Source organism: Chlorocebus sabaeus, chromosome 9 (genome assembly GCF_047675955.1).
Source record: "Chlorocebus sabaeus isolate Y175 chromosome 9, mChlSab1.0.hap1, whole genome shotgun sequence".
NCBI lineage: Eukaryota > Metazoa > Chordata > Mammalia > Primates > Cercopithecidae > Chlorocebus > Chlorocebus sabaeus.
Window position 1 is genome coordinate 19,863,370 of NC_132912.1, and position 5,901 is coordinate 19,869,270.

Consider the following 5,901-nt stretch of genomic DNA (forward strand, 5'->3'; position numbering starts at 1 on the left):
TTCTGACATTACAGAAAAAGCTTCTACAATAGGCACATATCAATTCTGCACAGTTCAGCTCGTCCTTCTATGATTGATGCATAATAGATACTATTGTAGCTGTTCCAAATACTCTTGTTCTTCTTCGTCACTCTCTATCATACCATGACTCAAAAGACAATGAGCACGTTGCTGTTTTTGAGATGCTTTGATCTACTGCAGCATCTAGAGGCAGAACTGAAAAGAAAGGAAGAATGATGGAAAAAGATCTCTGAAAACCAGCCTGGCCTGTGTTTATTTCCATGCAGAGCATAAAACCACCACCAAGCCAAAGAACAGAATGAATCTAGATCAATTAGTGCAAGAAAGGAGCCAGTGTTGGATGGGTGTCTATGAATCACATCACAGCAATAACTGTAATTTGGAAGTTGAAAAATTATCAAAGCTGATATTACAATTCAAAGCTCAACTTTTATGTTTTATTGGAACTAAATGTGTTTGATGGGAACTAAAAAGATAAATATTATATTATCTTGATGTCTTTTGGATCTAAAGTATCAGTATGAATTAAAGTGGAGTAAAACGCATTAGGACCAAATAAACAATGTCCTTTCTTCCCATTAAAAGCTCCACAAATAAAATTCCTCTTTTTGCTGAAGGTTTTTACACTGTCTATATATTTGCAGTGGCATATTTAGAAATATAATGCCTTGGAAAGGGATTTTATCATGCAAGTTCATTATTTTTTCTACCATGATAAGGAGAGGAAAGGAGAAGAATGCATCTTATTACTTGCTAACAAAATATTGTTGACTTGTTCCACAAGATCCTTTGCTATAAAAATCGGAGGGGATTTTTATTCGTGTGAGTGTTTTTGTTTGTTTGTTTGTTTGTTTGTTTGTTTGTTTTGAGACAGCCTCTTGCTATGTTTGCCAGGCTGAACTTACTCCTGGGCTGGGCTCCAGTGATCCTCCTGCCTCAGTCTACTAAGTAGCTGAGACTACAGGCATGACCACCGTGCCCAGCTAATCTTAGTTATTTTATGTTTGAATATGCAGAAAGACTATAGCATGTAAAAAGATAAATGTATTGATTTTAGAATTAAAGACTTACATTAAAACATATTTACATTTTCAACTGATAGCAAAGGTTTTATGAGAGCAGCAGATCACTAATGATTATCAAGATTGATTTAAACAACTGTTATACTTTTATTTTAAGGATTTCTTATACTCCACTATAGGTAAAATGTTATATTATTTTTAAGTGATTGATGTAGATGTTTATGCTATACATAGTAACTTATCACAGTAAACTTTCAAATGTCATTTTATGTATAGCGTAAGGGCCTTACAACAGTATTTTTCTCTCTTCTCCCTCTTTTCCTATGTGCTGTTTTTTGTTTACTTTTGCATCTGTATATGTCAAAACTCCACAATGCATTGTTACTATTTCTACATTATTATCTTTTAAGGCAATTCAAAACATGGAAAAACATCTTTTATATTTTACCATTATTTTTACCCTTCCAGGCCCACTATTTCTTTGAATAGTTTCTAATTTTCAATCTGATGTCATATTCCTCTGTCTAAAGAATAAAGAACTTCCTTAATAAACAAAGGGCTAATGCCAGCAAATCCTCTAAACCTTTATTTGCTAATCAACTTTTAATTTCATATTAACTTTTTAAAGATTTTTTTTGCTTAGTGTAAAATTCATGCTGAAAGATTTCTTGCATTACTTTAAAGATATCACTAATTTTTGGAGGAGTTACAAAGAGTTTCTAAGAAGTCTAATGAAATTATTATCTTTGTTTCTCTCTTTGTAATATTTATATTTTTTTCTGGTTGCTTTCTATATTGTTCTGTTTATCACTTGTTTTTAGCTGATTGATCATGATGTGTATAGGTGTGTTTTCAGGAATTTACCCTGCTTAGGGCTCTTTTGAGCTTCATAGATCTGTGGCTTATATTTTTTCCATTAATTTTGAAAAATTTCAAAAAACAATTCTTGCCTTTTCTAGTGTCTAGAAAAAAAAAACAAAGAAAAAATGTCTAGCTGTTTTCTCTGCATATGTTTATTCTGTTCCATTCTCTGTCTTCTTCTTCTTTTGGGACTCCAATTTCATATATGTTAGACCATTTGATACTGGGCTGAAGCTCCTGGGAGCTGAGTCTGTTTTGGGTTTGTTTTTACAGTTTTTATCTTTGAGCTTCAGTCTGGACCATTTCTACTGACCCATGTTCAAGTTTATTTATTATTTTCTCAGCTACACTTAGCCAGCTGATGAGCCCAGTGCAGGACTTTTTCACCTCTGATATTCTACATTTTATTTTTAATGTCTTCATTGTACTTTTTAGAAATGATTTCTTCTTGTCTGCTGAAATTCCCCTTCTTCTCATACGTGTTTACTTTTCCACAAGCTTCTTGTGAATTATACTTATGTAAAATTCTCTATCAGACAATTTCAACATCTCGGTCACTTCAAAACTGGACCTTTTGATTACTTTATCTCCTCATGACGTATTGTTTTCCTTGTTTTTTTTTTTTTTAATCTGTCTGATAGATAGCTTGCTTGCTTTATTTATTTATTCATTCATTCATTCATTCATTCATTCATTCATTCATTCATTCTAAGAGACTGGGTCTCATTCTGTCATCCAGACAGGAGTGCAGTGGCACAATGATGGTTTGCTGCAGCCTCCAACTCCTGGGCTCAAGCGATCCTCCCACCTCAGCCTCCCAAAGTGCTTGGATTATAGGTGCATGCCACCATAGCACCTGACCCTGGTCGATTTTTAGAGAATGCTAGATATCATACACAGAACAGCAGAGACTGAAGTAAATAGTATTTATGTGTACAAACGAGCATATACCTCTTCTTTAGTCATGATTTTAGTGCATGGGTTTGAGATATTTTAATCAGAAGCTTACATCTTTGTTTCTGTTCTCATACTCTTTAGTTTACCACAGACTTCAAATCTTCTAGCAATTGGATATTGTTATTTTGAACAGACTAAGGCACTCGAGGTTTTATTCTGTGCTCACGCTCCACCCTTATGTTCAGCAACACCTGCATGTCTAAGCTGAAAAACTGAGTCTCGCTTCACTTTCTGTCCCCACAGGGTGCTAGATTTAGGGTGGGAGCAGCAATGGAGGGAGTTCTGTGGTCTCCTTCTTGGCCCTCGGGGGTGGGTCTCCTTCTGGCCTGTGTGTGTGACTGGCCCTCAGGGGTGGTACTTCAGCACTCCCGGGTGTCCTCACTGTGGCACTGGTCTTAAGGAGGAGAGAGTTCTCTGCCTCTAACCCAGCATTGATAGATCTCTTCCGGGTATTGATTTAGGATCCCAGGCAAGACAGTTTTCTGGTCTTTCTAAGGATTGGGAGTTACTGTTTCTATCCTGTTAAGAACTGAATTTTGTCTTACTCAAAATTAGTATGTCAAAGCCCTAACCCTCAGTACTTCAGAATGCTGCTGTATTTGGAGACAGAACCTTTGAAGAGTCCGTTAACTTAAATGAGGTTGTTAGGATGGGCCTTAATGCAATCTGACAGGTACCCTTATAAGGAAATGAAATTTGGACTCACAGAGACCCCAGGGATGTGCACCTGGGCAGATGTGGCCACGTGAGAACACACAAGGTGGCTGTTTTAAGGCTGAGGAGACAGACCTCAGAGAAAATCAAACCTGCCAATTGATCTTGGACTTCCTCTAGAACTCTGAAAACATAAATTCTGTTATTTAAGCCTCCCAGTCTGCAGTAGTTTGTTATGACAACCTTCGCAAACCAGTACATTCCCTTTGACCCTACTTCCCTAGCAGCAATAAACCTTTGTCTGTGTCCTGAGATACAAGAGGTTTACCTACCCTTCTACAGGCAGATGGGTTTCATTTCTACTCTTCCCCAGAGGACATGGATTTTCAGCTGAGCTCCTGGTGTGTGGACAAAGAGCTGAATTGCTGCCCCTGTTCCAGTGAGTTAAGCCTTCTACATTGCGGCAGAGACCATCGAAGTGGTAGTACTCCAAACTTGTCCACCACCAGCAGCCAATTACCCTCGTTGCTGTCAAAGGGAAATCTCCAGTTTCTTGCTCTGCCTCCATAAGTCTTTGTGAGCACCTGACAGAAGCCTATGGAAAAGTAATTGTGAATGCAACTTTTGCCTGAGGCTTCCACCTTCTACCAGCTCACATGTTAACTCATGCTTGGCCTTTTAAAAATTGTTCAAGTTTTGCCTGATTTCTTCTTTTTTAAAACAAATTTATTGGCTGCGTGCGGTGGCTTATGCCTGTACTCTCACCATTTTGGGAGGCCGAGGTGGGCAGATCACCTGAGGTCAGGAGTTTCAGACCAGCCTGGCCAACATAGTGAAACCCCATCTCTACTAAAAATACAAAAATTAGCAGGGCACAGTGGCAGGCGCCTGTAATCCCTGCTACTCTGGAGGCTGAGGCAGGAGAATCGCTTGAACCCAGGAGGCGGAGGTTGCAGTGAACGAAACTCTGTCTCCAAACAAAACAAAACAAAAAAACCCAAAACTTTATTGAGATACAATTCACATACCATACCGATTCACTTATTTAAAGTGTACAATTATTCAATGGTTTTTAACATATTCACAGATTTCTGTACAACCATCACTATAGTCAATGTTAGAACATTTTTCATCTCAAAAACCTCATAGTTTTCAAGCTATCATCCTCACCCAAGCTGTCACCCCAGCCCAAGGCAACTACCAATCTACTTTGTCTCTATAAAATGTCCTTGTTTTGGAGTTTCATATAAATACAATTGTATAATAAGTGGTATGTTGTGACTGGCTTCTAGCACTTAGCATGCTATTTTTGTGGTTCGTCTGTGTTGTGGAACATATCAGTACTATGTTCCTTTTTTATGGCTGAGTAGTATTTCACTGTGTTGCTATACAACCTTTTGGTTTATCTGTTCATCAGTTGATGCACATTTAGTTTGTTCCCACCTTTTGGCTGTTCCAAGTAGTGTTTCTATAAATATCCTTATACAAGTTTCTATGTAGACATATGTTTTTATTTATTTGAGGTGAAATCTACCAGCGGAATTGCTGAGTTATTTTTTAACACCATATTTAATTATTTGAGCAACTGCTAGACTGTTTTCCAAAGCAGCTGCATGATCATACATTCTTACCAGTAGTGTATGAAGGTTCTGATTTATCTGCATTTTCGCCAACACTTGATAGTATCAGACTTAGGATTCTAGCCATCCTAGTGGTTGGGAAGTGGTAACTTGTGATATTTATTTGCATTTTCCTGATGACTAATATGTCAAGAATCTTTTCATGGGCTTATTAGGCATTTGTATGCCTTCCTCACAAAAGTGTCTATTCAGATCCTTTGTCCATTTTTACATTTATTTTTTTTTATTTTTGAATTGGAAGAGTTTTTATATAGTCTGGATGTCTGGATGGAAGTCCTTTATCAGATATATGATTTGCAAATATTTTCTGCCATTCTGAGGGTTGTCTTTACACTTTTTAGATGGTGTCCTTGGAAGCGCAGAAGTTTTTGTTTTTCTTAACTTTGTTGGAGTCTAATTTATCTATTTTTTGTTTTGTTGTTCATATTTTTGGTATCATGCCTAAGAATCCATTGCCAAATGCAAGGTCATAAAGATTTATTTTATTCTTATGTTTTCTTGGTTAAGGAAATTTGTGCCTGTATTTATAAGATATATGAAGCTGTACTTTTCTTATGATATCTTTGTCTAATTTTGGTATCAAGGTGATAGAAGTCTCATTAAGAGAGTTGGGAAGTATTCCCTTCTCTTCCATTTTTTTTTAAAGGGTTTATAAATAATTGGTTTCAATTATTCTTTAAATATAATATTTGGTAAGATTTAGTGGTGAAGCCCTCTAGGCTTGGCCTTTTCTTTGTGGGTAGTTT